Consider the following 21,314-nt stretch of genomic DNA (forward strand, 5'->3'; position numbering starts at 1 on the left):
TTTATCTTGACGTCACACAAAGCGCGCGCTCTGACCCTATCTTTGAAGTATCGCCGTACTTGCATACATTGTAAAGTGCAATAAGGTGATAATCATTGGATATGTTTTAAAAGTAGAATAGAATATTTCAACTACGTTCAAATGAAAAAAGCGTTTTTTGTTTGTTATTACAATTATTATCGACGAAATTTCCAACCACGCAAGGTATACAAGGTTTTAGTAGAAAGGTATCATTGAACCTTCAAGCTACGTAACACTTCTAGATCTAATTCACTGTCGTATACGTGCAACGGCTGGGATTTTCCGTGAGCCGGAGAGGACACACCAATATGGCGGACGAAAGTGACGCTAGAAGGTAGGAGCCTGTTTTTGCATCCCGTTTTATTTAATTCATGCGTTTTGGTTCACACATTTACTCGAGACTAATGCAGAAAACATTCCTCCGCATGCCGTAATTGCTCATATCTCCAGTATTCCTATGTTTTCCCCAAAACGTCCTCCTGAACCTGACATTTTACAGGTCAGAAAAATCGAAGCGAAGGCGGCATGTTTCCAAGGTCTCAGTTTCTCATGCAGTAGCAATTAGATCCGTATATCATGTCCTATATGCTGAAAATAAAGCACTCTTCATTTCTGACGCTGATTTTAGTTCGATGCAAGTGCCTAATCTAAGAAAACAATGTACTTTCGATTTCAACACATACCGGCCGGGACACCACGCTCCGGGAAGGATTTTCCGGAAAATATTGCACAAAAATGAGCACCGGTTGGGACTTCATCGCTGATTTGTACCCGGCTGGGACACACTTTTTGGAACTTAAAGAACTGCATAAATTCATTTAATAACACCCTTACTTTAAACGTTTAAGCATTTGTTCGTCCATTGAAGTTGATTTATTCCACCTTACTTGAGCACACTGTGATAATGGTCTACCATTCAACTTTTAAAGAAGGATTTTTTTTGACAATTGTCAGCTTTATATTGGTCGGTTCTGCAAGCTATCCGAACTCTTGTTCTTATTAATAACTGTTAATGTGATACAAACTCTTGCTATGATCTTTTCCTATTTGAGTTGTTAACGTTGGTACTAGTTGTCCATATGACCAACGCTCCTGGATAATTCACATGTAATTATTTTAGCTTTTCATGAGATTATGCAAGAAACAGATAGTGTCCTAGTCCTGATTCTTTTTCATGCAGGATATATGGCGCTAATATTTGGGACATAAGTTTAAGGTCTAAACGGCAATGCTAATAGAGGAGCCGGACACCGAACCTATCACATGGATTTCAAGCGTAGAGCACTACTTCTAAACCACGGGTCCGTTCCTGCTGGTATTATGTACAGGAAATTGACTGTACAGGGGTCAAGGACATGTTTCTGATTGTTTTAAACCTGCTCCCGTCCTACCTTTTAACCTTATTGTACTGAATAATCATTAAATACTGACATTGAACAATTACACCTTATATACAGAAGCTAATACATATATAGACTCTATTTCAATGAGATTTCGTTCAATTAACCACGACTATATACATTATTGTTGTAAAATATCACACTATACAGCATAAATGATGGGACCCTGAGCATGAAACAACAAAATCAAAAACAAGCGCTGTTTTCTTGCATGCAAAAGCGTGGCACGTGGCAATAAACTTTTACCTACTGTGTTCATTGGTTGCATCAATACAAAAGCCGTGGAGGTAGAACGGTATACATTAATGTAGTCGGTGTTAAAACACAAAACACGTGAAAATGTTTTTATTTCGTTAGTACCTCCATGAATGTATAGTCTTGGCATTTTATTTAAATATTTTGTAATGAAAAATCGGGAAAATGTAGAACAGTTAAAAAGAAGTATTACATTTGTGTATTAGAACCTTCTTTCTCGAGTATAGTGGTTTGCAACCCATGCATACAATATGCAAAAGTTTATTGCCACGAACCACCATTTTACATGCAAAAAAAGTTTTATTTCTTTTAATTAGGTCCAGGGCCCGTCCTTTATCTCAGTGATGCCGATAGTTATCATAAATTGATTCCGTACTTGTCATATTTTTCAGGTTTGCTGCTTTGGATACGTCATTCAGAGAGGAATTTTTATGTCAACAATGTGGCCTTATGCAAGACAAGAAGCGGGATTTGAAAACATAAAATCACAAAATGTTTGAATCGCAACATGATCGAAGTTATTGTGCAAGAGTACATCCCTGCACCAATATAATATCAATATGAATTTTATCCCAACAGAAAAATACTTAAAACCATCGAGTATTAATTTCATACGTTTACAGGTCGAATCTTGCCTGAAGTATTCCAATCGCTGAGCCACATGTAACATAAAATATTACATGTTTATTTCTATTGGATTGGAAGACCTCAGGCAAGATTCGACCTGTAAATGTATGCAATTAATACTCGATGGTTTTTAAGTATTTTTCTGTTGGGATAAAATCAGGCCCGGTCCCAGGACCCGGCCGGGGGGGCCGGTGCCCCCCCCCCCCCCCCCACCAGTTGGCCGAGAAGTAACTTGTACTCATCAAAGATGCCCTTCAAAATTTTAAACCCAGAAATGCACCAGAGACCACCATTTCATACCTGTATTTCAACATTTTCCAGGGGGACCAGGGGGATATCCCAATTAAGATGGGAGTATTATACCCCTACAACACCTCAAAATTTAGACATAAAATGCACCAGAGGCCACCATTTTATGCATGTATTTAAAAAAAATCCAGGGGGAGTCAACCTGCTCCTCCCCTGACCCCGAAACCCCTACCTAACATGGGCAAAGGCACCAGTCAAAAATTTCTGGACCCGGCCCTGAAAATTGATAGTGATATTAATTGGTACAGGAATGTACTCTTGCACAATAACTTCAATCATGTTGCGATTCAAACATTTTGTGATTTTTAAAATTTATGTTTTCGAATCCCGCTTCTTGTCTTGCATGTAAGGCCACACTATATATAATTGTTGACATAAAAATTCCTCTCTGAATGACGTATCCAAAGCAGCAAACCTGCAAAATATAACAAATACGGAATCAATTTATGATAATTATCGGCATCACTGATATAAAGGACGGGCCCTGGACCTAATTAAAAGAAATAAAACTCTTTTTTGCATGTAAAATGGTGGTTCGTGGCAATAAACTTTTGCATATTGTATGCGTGGGTTGCAAACCACAATAGTCGGGAAAGAAGGTTTCTAATACACAATTGTAATACTTCTTTTTAACTGTTCTACACTTTCCCGATTTTTCATTACAAAATATTTAAATAAAATGCCAAGACTATACATTCATGGAGGTACTAACGAAATAAAAACATTTTTCACGTGTTTTGTGTTTTAACACCGACTACATTAATGTAGGCCCCCCTATACCGTTCTACCTACACGGCTTTTGTATTGATGCAACCAATGAACACAGTAGGTAAACGTTTATTGCCACGTGCCACGCCTTTGCATGCAAGAAAACAGCGCTTGTTTTTGATTTTGTTGTTTTATGCTCAGGGTCCCATCATTTATGCTGTATAGTGTGATATTTCACAACAATAATGTATATAGTCGTGGTTAATTGAACGAAATCTCATTGAAATAGAGTCTATATATGTATTAGCTTCTGTATATAAGGTGTAATTGTTCAATGTCAGTATTTAATGATTATTCAGTACAATAAGGTTAAAAGGTAGGACGGGAGCAGGTTTAAAACAATCAGAAACATGTCCTTGACCCCTGTACAGTCAATTTCCTGTACATAATACCAGCAGGAACGGACCCGTGGTTTAGAAGTAGTGCTCTACAATTGAAATCCATGTGATAGGTTCGGTGTCCGGCTTCTCTATTAATATTGCCGTTTAGACCTTAAATTTATGTCCCAAGTATTAGCGCTAAACATCCTGCATGAAAAAGAATCAGGATTGGGACACTATCTGTTTCTTGCATAATCTCATGAAAACCTAAAATAATTACATGTGAATTATTCAGGAGCGTTGGTCATATAGACAACTAGTACCAACGTTAACAACTCAAATAGGAAAAGATCATAGCGAGAGTTTGTATCACATTAACAGTTAAGAACAAGAGTTCGGAATCCTTCTTTAAAAGTTGAATGGTAGGCCATTATCACGTTGTGCTCAAGTAAGGTGGAATAAATCAACTTCAATGGACGAACAAATGCTTAAACGTTTAAAGGAAGGGTGTTATTAAATAAATTTAAGCAGTTCTTTACGTTCCAAAAAGTGTGTCCCAGTCGGGTACAAATCAGCGATGAAGTCCCAGCCGGTGCTCATTTTTGTGCAATATTTTCCGGAAAATCCTTCCCGGAGCGTGGTGTCCCGGCCGGTATGTGTTGAAATCGAAAGTACATTGTTTTCTTAGATTAGGCACTTGCATCGAACTAAAATCAGCGTCAGAAATGAAGAGTGCTTTATTTTCAGCATATAGGACATAATATACGGATCTAGTTGCTACTACATGAGAAACTGTGACCTTGAAAACATGCCGCCTTCGCTTCGATTTTTCTGACCTGTAAAATGTCAGGTTCAGGAGGCCGTTTTGGGGAAAACATAGGAATACTGGAGATATGAGCAATTACGGCATGAGGAGGAATGTTTTCTGCATTAGTCTCGACTAAATGTGTGAACCAAAACGCATGAATTAAATAAAACGGGATGCAAAAACAAGCTCCTACCTTCTAGCGTCACTTTCGTCCGCCATCTTGGTGTGTCCTCTCCGGCTCACGGAAAATCCCAGCCGTTGCACGTATACGACAGTGTAATTGTCATATCCATTAAAACTGATTTATTTGATATTCAAACTTTTGCAGAGTCTTGCGTAGCTTAACTATCGCAAATCTCACTCCATTATAGATCTAGTTTTTTTTTTTATTTTTGGTGGGGTTTACGTGTAGGCCCTATGTGAATTTATCTACTAGATCTATTTATTTGAAGTCGTTAAAACACTATTTCAGTTATTTACATACTGGCAGTTGATAAGCCTCGTCTTCGTTCATGGAAAAAACCAGTTATAGAATCACTTTTATAAGTCAAAATAATTCGATATTTAGTTTGTTTTATATTTGTGACAGTCACTCTAAAAGGACCAAAATAATTTAGGATAAATAACAGTACACAGTCATTTCAAGTTAGCTTGCATATTATGTGTAACGTTAATCATGTTAAAGGGAATTATGATAACTTTTACATAAATTAATGAGGAATTGAATCCCTTTTGATTAGTCTAAATAATGAGACCTCGGGGAGACCGATTTTACATTTTGATATTTTACGTTTTCTACGTAAAGGGGATATCGATTAGTCAAAAAAATAAACGATATTAAACTATTGAGTACAATTATTTGGACTTCCTTTTGATACATGTAAGTTTTATTTGAATTTATCTCATATTCGCAACAAAATCAGCATTTAAAGCCAAATCTAGCGATGACAATTTCTTTCGAATGGAGAAAATAACTCGTAACTGTTTTCCTAGGATCGCGTCAAATTAGTTAGACTAAGACTCACATATTCCGTAAGAAATTGCCGACTATTTTTCAATAAAAGAGGCATGATCGGTTCCGGGATTCGAACTTATGCCCTTCAATCAATGATGAGTGAATCCAACAACTCGAGTCGGGCACGTTTTATAATTATAGTGAAAACTAAACACGGGATACATTATTTAAAAGAAAATTCTGTAGGAAAAGGTACTGAAATGTAGGCAGAAAAAGACCTGTAATGTATAAGAGGGTGTCCTTTTTTCACATCCACGCTACCTAAATGTAGTGTGCATTGTGGCAAGATTCATTTAAATTATAAATGAAGATTAGATCTGATACATCTGTTACAATCCGGTTAAACACCCGTTCCAACAGTATTTATGAGTATTTAAATCATCATTTCTCGGTGATACAACCAATGTAAACAAGTTCATTCAGTATTTTTACTCGTATCGGAAAGGCGGAGTTACCTGTATAGACGAGATCCAAGAATAGCTTCAGCATCGCTGCTTTTGTGACGTAAAGGTACAAGTCTATCGATTTAAGAAAAGACGAAAGGGCAATTTGATCTGGAAACAGTAGTAAATAAGACATGTAATTTTGGGGAAATCCCCTAAAACGTGCTAATCTGTTTTCACCGTCTGATGAAAAATAAACATTTCCATTACGGTAACCTCTAAAAAAATCATAGACTGGCCCCCGTCCCTATGTTTGTTCTTATTTACATATATTATGTTTATTCATTAAGAGGGAAGTAACTCCAGCAGGTTGTTTCTACATTGACATTTTTTATTGCCCCTGGCTCCGAACATAGGTTCAGCCATCAGATAAAATGTGCTATTTTAGAGGCTCAAAATTTTCTTATTTTGCTTGCAGTATTTATATTAAAAAAATAACCATGCAGCCAGGGGGCCAGGCTAAAAAAATCACAAATAATAACATTTGAATGGTTTGATTAATCGGTCACCGAAATACTGTGTCTTTTGAGCAATATAACTTGTTATAATAAAAGAGTACTTTCGTTTTCACCAAGTATAATATTGAGCTTAAACCACAAAGAACGACCTACTTTTTGAAAAAAGAAGTGAGATTAAAAATCTGTGCAAACAAAATGTTTACAGTTATTTTTTACCATTTTTGAGTCCTCTGTATTAGATACCCCGTTATTTGTGTATTATGACCTTTTTTCATTTCGCCGTAAATGCCACCTCAATATATTCCGTTTGCGGCATTTTGAAAAATAAAATCATAGACTCTACTTGAAACATAACACATTTAATAATACATTTTAACATTTTATTTCTGTTTATATCGATGAACATTAAAAAATATGTTTTCCCCATCTTTTCCCCATCTTTTGCAGACGGTTGTATATACACACTACATACTTTTTCCCCCCTGAAATATGACACGCGTTATATTCAATCTGTATACGAATTCAATTTCGTTGTCTTAATAACACGTTGGTGTCATCTATCAAATTCTCCTTCAGCATTATTTGATATTATTTAGCATAGATTACAAATGTACTTTCGCTTTCATGTCTCAAATTTAAAATAATCTCAACTTATACATCGCAGTGACATTTCAAGCTTCAAATTTTGAATCAGGTGACAGACTATTGTCTTATAATTTCCTTAAAATTCAGTCATAGGCATTGCTAGACGATTACATATAAACACGCCCGGCTAAAGGTGTCTCTAATCTATATTTCTGTACAGTACGTAGCTCCATTTTAAAATGTATTTATATGTAAAATAAGAACGTACCATATAAGTATTTAAAACATCATTGCACCTATAACCTACAATTACGTGAAAAAGAACTAACCCGCCATTTTAGTATTTTGATAACTTTTCGCAAAAAAAAAAAAAATGGAATACCCCAACATTTGCCGACCTATCTTCCCTGCTTGGTGATAAGTGAAGCCTTTCCACTGACACCAAAACCGAATATAACAATTAATGGCATCCAGTTTCTGCGAAATTACAAAACCAGCCACTGAAATGATATAATTTGCGGATAAGCTCCTTTCAGCAATATTATGAAATATACAAATTTGTACTTTCGTTTTCTCAAAGTATTTCGCTTTCATAAAAATGCGCTTATTATACAATGTTATAAAGCTTTTTGAGAAAGTGGGAGGGTAGAGGGGGGTCTTTTTTTACAACTATAGACTTGTGATGGTTTATTGGAGGAATTCCAGACTCCAGTGATCTAACAGGACTGCGACAGTCAAAAGTTATCACGCTGTCCAGAAACGTCCTATATAGTTTGGACTAGCCTGTGACAGACACCGTTTCCAAGAAATGACGTACTGCAGACATACGTAATAGGCTGTATATATTTATATAAAGTTAACAACAATATTTTTACTTACCAAAGTAACTCACTAGAGTTTAAACACATGTAATTTGTTTGCACCTTTTGGTCGTAGATATGCTGGAAAACAGCATGCCCCCGACTCCTCCAAATGTAAAAACTGGTACGTCTTGCTACGCCCCTCCGTAGTGCGCTGACAAAAGAAAACAGGCAACGCTTAAATCCAAATTTAAGTATTTCCAATACATGTTAAACTGATGTGGTATGTAAAATAAATACAAATGCCTCTGATCTGACGTTTATAAAGTTGTGATTTTGTTTGAAATACACAACAAAAACAGCGGATATATTCGTAGATCTACATTATAATATTATATATAGGCCTAGCATCGAAGTGGTATTTCCCGATTTCTATAAATAGAATCTGGCACACTCGCAAGGTACTTTACAGTCAATATTGACGATTAAGAGCATAACCATGAACCGTGTTTCATACTTTCAGTCTAACAGAACGAAAAGTGTTTAACTGAACCCGAACGGACGTATTTACCTGTGCAGGGACTGATTTTGTATAAAGTTTATTACAACCTGAATAACAGCATTATAGGTCCGATTTTAAAGAAGGTCCCTTGGATACTGTTGCTGAGTCTCAGCAAGCGTTCTCTCCAAAATGGCGGATACACATGATTTTTATCACATTATTAGACAGCATTTCAAAATATTTAAAAACTTTTCAAACCACATGCATGCTAAATTAAATATTAAAGATATATTTATGACTGCACTGATTCTATATATAAAGAAATATATGGCAAGGTACAGCTGTTAAACGATTCTGTCGATGCTATATATGAAAATCACAGCATTTCTCTAATATGATTATTTTGGGACCACAAAGGATGGAGATAAATGTGTGCACAGTGTGGGTCTCTATACAATGTCAAAGAAAATTCAGAACCGATAGACGAATAGGTTAAATCGATTCTATAATATCTAATATCAGCGCCTTTTAAATTGTGCATGTTCATATCCTTTCCGCAGCCATAACATATTTAAAGGTATATGTGTTTGATGGCCCTTTCACGCTTCCGAAGAATCAACATTATTACACGAAATTTATTTTGAAAATACTTCTGAAATGTCTAGGTCTGCAGCTCTCAAATAGGATAATATCGTACATTCGAGGCATATACTGACACTCTCAGACAACATGAAAAACGACCTTTCGAGCAATTTGATGAAGTTCCAAAATTATCAATGTACCCTTGGTCCGTTACGAGCCCCTGTGGGATTTGTGTTTATTCCATGCTCAAACATATTTTTGTACATGAAAAGCTGACATGCAGTACTAATGCCCAGGTAATTTCAATTCGTTAGAAAGTGCTGAAAATCGACTCGAGAATAGCAAAAAAAAGTCCACGCGCATACATTTAGACGGGATGGCCCCTGCGCGTGACCCCTGACTATCTACAAACATGTAGCATTTGTACTTTAAATAGCATTTATAAATACATCCACATACATGTAACAAATGCAGCGTTCAAAAAGCGTAAGCATGCATATATTGTGCATCAGTAGATAATAAAAAATGTGTGAAAAATCATTATATAAAAATATACACCGCACGATGTTTTTCACGTGCCATCAGAAAGTTATGAAAACGGTTAATGAAACAACAGATTAACAATATTATACATGAACAAAAGGGTGTTATCTTTAATTGCATTACTTTCCTGTGGTTCATTTCAGTATGTTTTAAAACATCGGGATACTGTCAAGATTTTATCTAGACATTATGCTTACGCAAAAGTTCTAACAATTTTTCTCTTTTACGAACACGAGTTACTACGCCAAGTGCCTTCAGTTTTTCTTTAATTTGCTCACAGGTAAGCTCAGACGTAGGTTTTTCATTTTGTTTCTTTCAATGTATTCTGAATGAGCAGTACACATGTCATTTTCAATTTTTCTCTGCTTTGCAGATCTCAAGTCAAAAATATCTCGTTCCCAAAAGTCTGCATTACTTTTTGTATGTGACCGTTTTTTTCTCTGATACTGAGAGAACTGCTCGATTCGTTTTCTTACCATGAGCTCATCATGGGCTTGATTTAACCTATTTGAAGATTTTTGGTGGATTTGCTTAACAATATCATTTAGTTTCTCAACCCCCTGCCCACTGTACTGACGCAAGATTCCGTGTTTTTCTATCATCCAGGGGACATGGTACAGCATATATATATGGTGACCCTGTCATAGCCTTTTCTCCCTCTTAAAGATAACCGTTGAAATGTAAACATCCATTCCTTAATCATGCTAAAACTCGGACTTTTCAATGTTTTCATTTGTAACACAATGGTGAATTTTTCCGAATTCTCGCCACAAGAATACCACCTGATCATGTGTGTCGTTGCTAATAACAAAACAGAGTTTGTCGGGTAACTACCTAATTAATTTATGATAGTCGCTTCCAGTTAAGGACGACCAGTTTAATTCAGACGTTCCCTTGTCAGTCCATGTACTGAAAGAAACACCACAGTCCCTAATCTTAGCACTAATAAGAGTGATTTTCTCTATTGGTATAATCTTAAACACAACTTGTTTGTTTTTTATGTAATACACTCGTTTGTTTCTGTTCGTTGGACATATCCGTACAGGAAGAGATATTTTATCACCGCGGCCTGATGAATTCGCTCGGTAATACCAATTATCACACAAAGGTAGTTTGATACTAAGTTCAGTGTACTCTGAGATAATGACATCTTTGTCAGTATTAAATATATATCTGTAAATATCTGAATCAAAGTTGATTGTAGTTCTCGAGCATCTAGATTTCAACCTTTTTGAAACGGCTGCTTCAAGTGAATCTGCGGCATTTTGTAATCTTACGTCACATACTGGAGGAGTAAGAAAGTTCTGAACAAGTTCTGGGGACAAATGATGTTCTGGCTCCCAGGTGCACTCACTCTTGTGATACCCGGCACACTTCACCAAGAACTGAACATCCTGAAAGTACAAATAATTAACATATCGTTATTTCACTAATTTTCTTTCTGAAATCACTACAGGTTTTAAAGTATTTTTGTCTTATTTTATTGAAAGTTTAATCACATAAACCTAAATTCGTAAGATATAAATCAAATCAAAATTTTTTAGAAGTCATTACCCGTAAATTAATAGAATAATTAGGATAAACTTGAATTCCGCAAAAAGAAACTAGAGCATCGTTTTCACAGATAAAAAATGTAAGTGTAGACACCCCTCCCCGCTACCCGTCCCATCTCCATTAAATTTGACAGCTGCATTTACCATCCAAACCACTTTGATCAAATAAAAACTTTCAAATTCAAAGAATCAATAGAAATAAAAAAAAAATATCAATTTTAAGATGTTTATTACATCAACATTTCAAATTTCTATAAAGAAGGCCAAAATCAGTTATCTTTTCGCACAAAATACTCCAGTAATTAATAGGATTAAGGAATATACAATAAACGGGAAATCAGCACGCCATGGTGATAAGGGCCATAAAACAAGGGGTGGACAGTTGGGGATTAACATGCCAAACATTTAATTCCGTTTTTTTTTTTTTTTTTAATCAAATTAAATTTATTGCATTATTCTGAAAAATCTGATTTCATGCGTTTTACGAACTACTTGAAAAAAATGAAATAAAAACACACACACACAAACAAGTCTTTCTTATTTGAAAAAAAAACATCGAAATACATATATATTTTTGGCCTAACCTCCAGATCGCTCGGCAGAAAAAAAAGTAAACGCTATTTTCCTTAAGAAGGTTTTACAACTTAATAACTATAATCATATTACGGAAACACATGAGAATATGTTGTGTGTGTTGTTTTTTTTACTGTTTTTTACGATCAAAATCGAGGTAAAGTTTCTCGATTATAAATAGCTATATAATTTGAAGTAATAATTAATTAATTCCGCTAAAGCGTCTTTATTGCCGCGGCGGTCTGTGGTTTGTGACCAAACTTCAATTCAAGAAAAATAATTTTAGCCAAATCTGGAGGTCAGTGCCTTTAACATCCTCAAAAGATGTAATGCGTATTAAATTACGCTGAGTAATGGGAATAAAATAAACTGCTGCTATGTTCTGCTCTTAAACAAAATATCGGGTCCCTCGACCAACATTTACCTTCTTTCCCTCTTACACAGATCTAAAACCTTTTAATATAAAGTACTTTTATTATAAAATGACTGTTTATACTGGATTACGTCCAAGATAATAAGATTGTAAGTAGGTCCCTTTGTTTGGAATCCTCTAACTTTATCGCTGTTTCCTTATGAGATATCTCAGATCTAAGGTATCAGATATCTTGCATTTTTGTAAAGTTAAATGTCTGGAATGTAAAATTAGACTCGGTTGTTTATAGAATATGTAGTTGAAGGCATTTTTAAATCAACAGTCATGATGATCAATAACTTAGCTTCATTTGCATCATATTGCGATAACAACAGAGTAATCCAAATGAAATGACCTACTTACTTTAACAGGGTATGAAAGGGAGATAACTGACCAAAGTCTCCCATTACTCAAAGACGACCAAGAGTCAGTATCCAAGCAGAATCTTTCAATAAACCACTGATGAAATGTGCCGCGCCATAAGAAAACCAACATAGCGCATTTGCAACCAGCATGGATCCTGACTACGCTGATCCAGACCAGCCTGCGCATCAGCGCAGTCAGGATCTGTTCGCTAATGGATTCTCTAATTACAATAGGCTTTGAAAGCGAACAGCATGGATCCTTACCAGACTGCGCGGATGCAGTATGTTGGTTTTCTCATGGCGCGTCTCAAATGTATTAAATCAAGTCACATCGAACAGAAAAACTGGAAACAAGAAAGATTCCATTTCTAAGACAGTACAGAGCTACCATTTTCACATCCACTGGATTTGCTCCATTTAAACTGATGTTTCAACGAGAACCAAATACGTGACCGCCAGAAAGTCAATGCAGGAAATGGTGTGTCAGAAGGATGGACGGTCAAAATCTACAAGCAAAAAATTACAGTGACTGCAAGAACAATGCGACTGAACGAGATCTTTATGTAGGAGATATGGTGCTGGCTAAAAATGAAAATATGTCTAAATGTACATCGAAATATCTCCCAGAGCCATCAACTATCGAAACATGATTGTTGCTGCAAATGACGCAAAATCCATAACAAGAAACTCATCAAATTTAAAAGCAAATAGAGCAAAACATTGGTGAGAAAGATACTGTGACACAGGAAATACCAAATTTGTATAAAATACCAAAGACTGACAGAGTGCCAGAGGAAATATCCAGACCAATTCGTGAAAAACGCGCACCGGTATACTTTAAAGACTATGTTACTTACTAGAATGGTGTTTCAGTGTTACAACTTTCAAGTTCCATTAAAGGGAGAGTGTAAATAATCAAAAATAACTTTTGACAGAATGAATTGTCTCTCTTAGATATAATACAATACAGTGGAAGATATTGGAACTATCCAGAATGCCAATTGTACAATCTAGTCATTTTCGCTTTGATTCACACAGAAATGATCTAAAAACTTAATGCTGGAAAACATTACATTGACATTACTACTTTTAATATGCTTATATATGTTTGTTTTATTCATGATGTCAATATCTTGAATACTGTAGATTTTTTATTCAACTTAGGGCGGTATGTTGTATCCTTCCAGACGATTTCTGTTACCGCTTCTTATTCGTAAATGTATAATGTATGAATCACCGGTGTACATGTTTTTATTACCATAGTAAATAGTCCTTTTATTTCAAACAACGCTTCTAAATACACAATAAATACTGCACCTCACACGAAGAATTCCACGTCCGAAGTGAGGCTCGAACACACATCGTTAAGGGGCAAAGTGATTCGAAGTCAGCGACCTTAATCACGCATCCAAGGATGCCTCAAATTTTCTTATAGAGTTCATTGAAAGGCATTTTGAGCTTTTAAAGCAACTGCAATAAAATTATCTTACAGGTTCATTCAAAGAAATTATGATTCTATAAATTCATTTTACAATTTCAATAGATTATTTGGCAAAACACATACAATGTTTATCGAGAATTCGTCATGAATTATGACAATAGATAGAGTTTTTCCATAATATGAATATCCATGTCTCTCCCATCGAGGCCAGACTATAGATGGAATTAAATGTAGAATTAAGTTATAATAATTCCAATATCTATTAATTCAAGCTATTTCATAGCATCATTCGAGACCATCATACCTTTGATGAACCCCTTGTTTATCATTTTTACGATCATATTTTGGCCTTTACCGATGTTGGATCAGAAAACAATAAAAAAAAAATACACCATGGATAACACACATATCTCAAGGGCTTCTGCAGACGTTAATACACAAAACAAACGTGTATTTTTACTATTCTTGCACAAAAATCATGGGAACGGTCAACATGTTTTAAATATCCATAATAGTGCCATTCAAATCAACAACACTCAAAAGCAAGTAATAAAGGTTTATAAACGTCCCTTTTTGTTTTTATTTTGTCTATTACAAACATTACAGTACCCGTATTTTTACCTAAAATTTCGTTAAACAGGAACACAGGTAAAAACATTTCGACTGATACTTCCAAAGATCATTAATATGATTTCTAAAAACCAATGGCACAAGTTACACGTGCTTTGATACATTAATGGTTATCGACAAAAATCGAACAGACGCCGAGTTCAAACGGTGTAAATAGAGGAGGAAGCGAGAAAGAACATCGTTGGCTCTGTAGGGGAGAGGGAAGGGTCTTTTGGGTTGATAACTGATACAAGAAGTGGTTATTGTGGAAGAAACATCACGCATATAACAGATGCTCATCATCGCAGGAATAAATATCCGTCCCTTGCACAATATTTAAAAAAAAATAATAATAACAACAACAAAAAAAAAAGACATCCTGTATTAACAGCACGTGAATCGTCTTGTTGATACACGATTTTTCTCCAACATAATACATGGGCGGATCCTTTGAAAAAACGTAGTTTTATGCAAGAATAATAAAAAACGCAGATGACTTTCTAAACGAAACTGTGATCATTTATTTAATTAGCAAGATTATTGTATATACGACGAACATTGTTCCGATTCAAAATATGACAAATATTTGTTTTCGAATTGTTATGCAGACAGCAAAGTCATCAAAACATGTTTACTTGAAAGTTAAATTCTCCTGATGTAAATCAATGCGTAAATACTGGCATTTAACGCACACATGTTATATAAAGCTTCCGTTCAAGCTGCCGTTTGCCTTCTACAGACACAATTATTAATGATGCATATTTCATGGTAGCTAGGCAACGTACGGGCAAACATACTTTTATTGTTCGCCAAACATTAAACAAACAGGCTTAACACATGTTTGATTAACAATGCCTTGCCAGATCATTTTAATATTTCATAAACTGTTTCATGGTGCTGTGTTAATAAGACGTGATTTTATTAAAGCGGCATGCCTCCAGATTGTTCGACAACCAAAAAAATTTTGTTTAGATTTCTTGAAATAAATGCTATATTTCTTAAAAAGGCTTTAAATCTTAAATACTGACAAAATTTATGTTACGGAAACACATGAGAATTTGCTGTATTTACTACTTTTTACGATGAAAATCGAAAAGCGTTTGTCACGCTTGTACTCCAGGTAAACTGTCTCGACTATAAGTATCTATATTTTGAAGTCATTATTCACTACTTCAGCTATAGCGCTATTGGTTACGACGACTGGAAAATGTCTTTATTGCCGCGGCGGTCCGGGGTTCGCTTCGTGACGCGGTCATCTTTTTTTCTTGATTTGGAATTTTTGAAATATTTTAGAAACAAAAATTCATAATCTAATGTTTTTAATATGACCAAAACTTCATTTTGAAAGAAAAATTATTTTTAGACAAATCTGGAGGCATGCTGCTTTAAGATAACAAAAATATGTAAAGCTCCTCTGTTTTATCTTCAAATAGATAAAGATTTTCCTATCAATATTTCAACAGAGACAACATTTTGCATGCTGTAGATCTACGGGAGTCTCGTAAAGTGCTAAAATATATCACAAATTGCCCCTAAATTATAATAAAAAAAAGTTTTTTGTCTTGGAGTGGGGGGAGGTATCCGTATAAACGTTATTTTGAAATTATCGACGCCTGTACTTCGGAAACAACCCTCCCCCAATCAAAAGACATTTTACAGTGTCACAGTGATGTGATAGTAATATCTTGTCAGCACATGGTTTTTTTTCAGTTCTATACAGTAGGTCCGATGTTAGAAATATTCCCTACCCGACTCCCATTCCGTGCTGATTCTGGTATTAATCCTTACTCTGCTAAATTTCTAGAGTGAACTTGTCCGATGTGCAGACTCGTCAAGATCTATACTGGTTGCAAAGGCAGAATCAATCGTATCCAGCATGATAAGGGTTCATTTACAACTATTTAGCGCTGCTATGGTTGAAATCGATGAATTTAATTTAGCAAACACTGTATTTGAACTCTGCATGTACAGCGAATTGCAGCAACAGATTAAATAGCAAAATATTGTTTGAAAACAATGCGTCTGCAAGTTGAATATTTATAATTCCTTGATATTGTACTATTTAACTGACCTGTCAAAACATGTCCCCGGCTTTCATGTTAATCTTATATAGGCTCGAACAGAATATAATGAAAGCCGGGTCCATGTTTTGACAGGTCAAATAAATTGGACAATAGAATAATGTGATACACTTGGACAAAGTCGAGTTATAATTACACGTTTTATTTCTGCGCTGAACAGTTATTTTCAATTGAATATGTTAAAGACACACCACGACCTAGTGACCTACTTTTTTCATTTACAAAAACTTCATGAAAATCATTCTTGAAATACAGGTAATATACAGTTATGCTACAATGTTTCAGGTGGACAATTTAGACCGTTCCTGAATAAATGTGTTTTGACAACTTCATCTGCACACTTATTCAGCCAATCTCTTTTCAGCATTGTTTCTAAAACATAGATGAATAACTATCTTACACTGTAGAAACAAAATATGATTGAAGTTTCACTTAATACACTGATTTCTGTACATATTGCTACAGTTATTCAATAAAATGTTAGGACATTACACACATTGTCTTGGCCTAATATATGTCACTGTAAATTTGTAATTAGATACTTGTTATTTCTCATTTTCTTCAGGCAAATCATGTATAATTACCATCATGGAAACACAAAAGAATACAGTTATTTTGTGGTGCCTCTTTAAACATGGATAAACATGAAAAATGCAGACACATTATTGATCGCAACTTCAAAAGATTGAAGTCCAGAAATTTCAAATTTCAAAACATTTATACTGCGGTATTACATTGTTAATTTTTGACGTCACAAAGTCATTTATATTCACAATCATGTAACTTTATTAAACAAGTTTTATTTTGATATGTCACTTTGTATCTAAATTTTGTCAGGTCACTTGTATAAAATTTTAAAATTCATAATTTGTCAAATTTTCTTGACTAAGCATAACAAATTTTGATCAGTTTTCTATAGTAAATTTTGGGATGTCATCTTTCATTCCTATTTACAGAAAAGCATTGTAATGATAGAAAACCAAACCATTCTTATTTTAATCTGGTACAAATTTGAATGGTTTTAAACAAATCATTTCATAACCAGAATCAGAAAGTGAAATATGACTACCAGAGACTTTCATCAGAATCATATACTACAATACGAGGCATTTGAAAATTGTCTGCAATATTATATGGCATAGTAACTGTTGCTGTTTACCAGTGACGTAGATAAAATGTTTTTATTAGAAAAGGGAGGTATCACATAAAACATTAAGCTTTCGATCAGTCAAAAAACAATTTATTAATAGATGTTACATGTATGTTAATCTTAATGTTTTGGCATTTATTGTCCATGGCTTTTTACAACTTGAAAGAATTGTAAAATAGTTTGTCATTCCGGACAATCGGAAATAATGACATGTAAGAAATCCTGAAAAATCGGAAACACTATAGAAAACGTTTGTAGTTTGTATACATTCCGGAAAATCGGAAATATTATGCAATATGAATATTTATTCCGGAATTATCGAAAATAATGTATTAATATAATTGTTTGCTCCGGAAATTCGAAAACATGTTGAAAACAAACAAAAATTACACTCCGGATATCGGAAGTGTAATATGTTATTCACATATACTATGAATTAAAAAACAGACAACGTGCTGGCAAATGCCAAGGCACGAACACAAATGAGTCCACGGCCATTTACGTTCGTGACCCGCCATAAATCCCCAAGATATATGCGGAACAGAACGTTGTCAGTGATGAAGCCACAAACAATAACTGCCAATCTGTCAGATGAAATAACAGGAATTTTAAGGAAAATATCTACATGTATTAGATGTCGTTGCAAAATGGAAGAGAGCACCTTGTAAATGTTAAGGAGAATGTCATTTCCTCATATCAGGCTGATCAGATGGAGGCGAAACCATACGTAACAACCAGCAGCTAATATTTCCCTCGGTATCCAGTGTGAGTATAAACCGTGCAATATGCATTACAAATAGCAACATAGGCCATGATCAGACAGACAATTTTTAAAATCATTAGATCGAATTTGTAAATTTATACCAGTTCAAAGGCAACTTTATATTGCATGAACAGAAATATTGACCATTCACGTTTATTTATGTAGATAGTCCGCCTATAGACTGTGGGGAACTTCCATCAATAGCGGAAGGTGTGGTCATTCTGGACAAAGTCGATGGAACTTTTTATAACGACACAGCTACAGTGACATGCGACGACTCTATGTTTAAGACCTACAAAATAGCATGTACAAAAGAGGGATCATGGGAAACAGCATTATGCCCACGTATGTATCTACTCTGAACACAACAACAACAATCCCCGGCCGCGTCATACCAAAGACGTAAAAAATGGTACTAGTAGCTTCCTCGCTTGGCGCTCAGCATTAAGAGGATAGTGCTAGAACTGGTCAGCCCGGTGTCAGTATAATGTGACTAGGTATCAAAACTTTCAGAGAATAGTCAAAACCAACAAAATATTATTTAAAAAAAATAAACAGTAAATAAACGTTCGTTCAAAACATGGCAGTTTGCAAATTATCAATATATTACTTTGCGCATGCGCGCTGATATTTGGATTAAAACTTAAATCAATTTGTTTCAAGTCTTCTTTTGTTCTAGCAATAATAGATACATGTACATGTTGTTTTCGAATATTTCTTAAACCCTGTAGAAATTTGATGCAACTGTGTTCTTTTCACCATATTTCCATTGTTAGTCTATTATTTCTGATTGTGGATTTAATAAAATCATGCAAACAAACGTTTTAGTGCTTTTCAGCAGTTTACAATTTTTGTTTATATTCATACCGTTACAATAGTTTAAATTCCATGCTTATTTTCATAATTTTGGTTTTTAGAATCGACTTCCTTCCTTCCATTGAATAAATGTTATATAGACTTGTGGGTAATTATTTCTTTAAATAATATATAACAACACCAATAATAGCATGTGAATTCATTGAGCCGTAACACCAGCGTTAATGGTGGAAAGGATTTTGAACACTAATATTTCACTTGTCTTTGTCACAGAGATCTAGATGAAAGCTGTTTCTGTTTAAATTTTATTGTGGATATATTTTTGCTTTTTTGGTAGAAAATGGGGGAGAAGGTTGTATTAGGTCAAGTGAGGTCAATTTAGTATTCATTATTCAACTTAATTAAATTGTAATGTATCATGTTCGACATGCGCTGATTATTGTATAATAGTAATACATTCCGATGTATCAATATTAATCTATTTTAGCATACATGCTGGTGAAAAATGCGTCCACTTGGTGGCAAGCAAAGGTAAAATAGTTCATAACAAATATCACTGTACATTTAAAAATGTTTTCTATTTGTACAAAATATCATATTTGCACACACCTTGCCGAATAGATTCGTACACAAGAGGCTTTATTTTATATGTGTGACTAAATGGCACTGTTTACACATGCATGAATATTAGACAAAATTAACTTAATCTTCATAATTCCAAATAAACATGTTTCGGCACATTGTTTCCATTTTAATGAATTTGCTCTCCGCAACAAATATTAAAAAAAACAAAACATTTCTTTATCAAAATAAAAGGGGTTACCCATCATCATTGAATAGGGAATGATCTTACAAAGAAAATTGTGCTCACACTTATAGGTTTCGTTTAAAAAATGGATAAAGTATCGCCTGTTTTCGGCGCAACGCTAAAAAACGCGAATAAGTACCAAAAGCGTTGGGTTCATCTTCATATGAATTTCTCTGCTGAACCAATAAGATCACTAAGATCAATAAATATTGGAAATATATACTTATGGACAGCAGTTCTTCAATGTAATTTTAGTCATACACTAGTTTGTTAAATTACCAAAAACGTTGTTCTAAGTGAAACATTCGGTGCTTATTAGGTGAGGCATATTTATCAACCATATGCCTGCACTTGTGTTGCAGGGACCTCCGTGACCGAATGGTTTATGTCGCTAGCTTCAAATCACTTGCCCATGATCTATGTTGTCTCAAAGCTTATCTTAGGGTGTAGAATTCTTCAATCCAGCAATCCAGCTGACTTATGAAAGGTCGGTGGATCTACCCAGGTATCCGTCCAAGCCTGACACAGTGCCTGAAGGTGCACCTGGGGTTATCTTCTATAATAAAAAGCAGGAAATGTTGCCATGTGACCCTAATTATGTCGGTGTGATTCTTAACATAAATAAATACTTGCATGGATAACATTGAAAACGGAATTTGTTAACAGACCCAAACAGATAAGACTTGACGTAAACTTTAAAACAGTATTTGATCATTTGCATCGTATCATATAATGTTGCCTAGAAATGTGCCTTCTATGTTACGAAAATATATATCTTTTTTGATATGCATTACGAATTATTTTGTCTTGCAATTTTGTCTTCTGCAAGACGTTTTCCTGGTTCCTCGTATATACAGTGCTGATATTTTAAATCAAAGTTTTGCATTTAATATAATAAAACTTGTTTTCGTTCTTTTTAAAGGGAGCCTGCGAAAGTCTAGGTGGCCGACTGGCTGACATAAAATCCCAGAGTGAGCAGGATGTCATACAACAAATCATTGTTACCCAGAATATAGGAGGTAGTATTAGAAAATCATTTGTTTAATTTGATCTTTTATATGATTTGTTGAAGATGGCATGCAAGAAAAAAAAATCTAGCACTAGTTGTGTTGAAGATGGGAATATCCGGCTTTCGGATAACTGTTTGATTATAAGCGATGACTCGGCAGAGCCTCGTTACCGCCTTAACAGTTACTTTAGGGACGGGTATTCCATGCGCAACTTCAACCAGTAAAGAATCCGCATATCAACATTACCTTATCGTAAAACATAAGTAAGTGTATAGGTTTACCATTGTACTTTTAATG

The 21,314-nt window shown here is 34.8% G+C and overlaps 1 long non-coding RNA gene across 1 annotated transcript; it reads left to right on the forward strand.

The window, feature by feature from the left end:
- Nucleotides 1–18,554: 18,554 nt before the first annotated feature.
- Nucleotides 18,555–21,028, forward strand: LOC123543079 (uncharacterized). Its single transcript, XR_008368676.1, has 3 exons — nt 18,555–18,728; nt 19,687–19,730; nt 20,930–21,028. It is a non-coding gene; the product is annotated as an uncharacterized LOC123543079 (long non-coding RNA).
- Nucleotides 21,029–21,314: the final 286 nt, after the last annotated feature.

This window comes from Mercenaria mercenaria, chromosome 19 (genome assembly GCF_021730395.1).
Source record: "Mercenaria mercenaria strain notata chromosome 19, MADL_Memer_1, whole genome shotgun sequence".
In the NCBI taxonomy this organism is placed as follows: domain Eukaryota; kingdom Metazoa; phylum Mollusca; class Bivalvia; order Venerida; family Veneridae; genus Mercenaria; species Mercenaria mercenaria.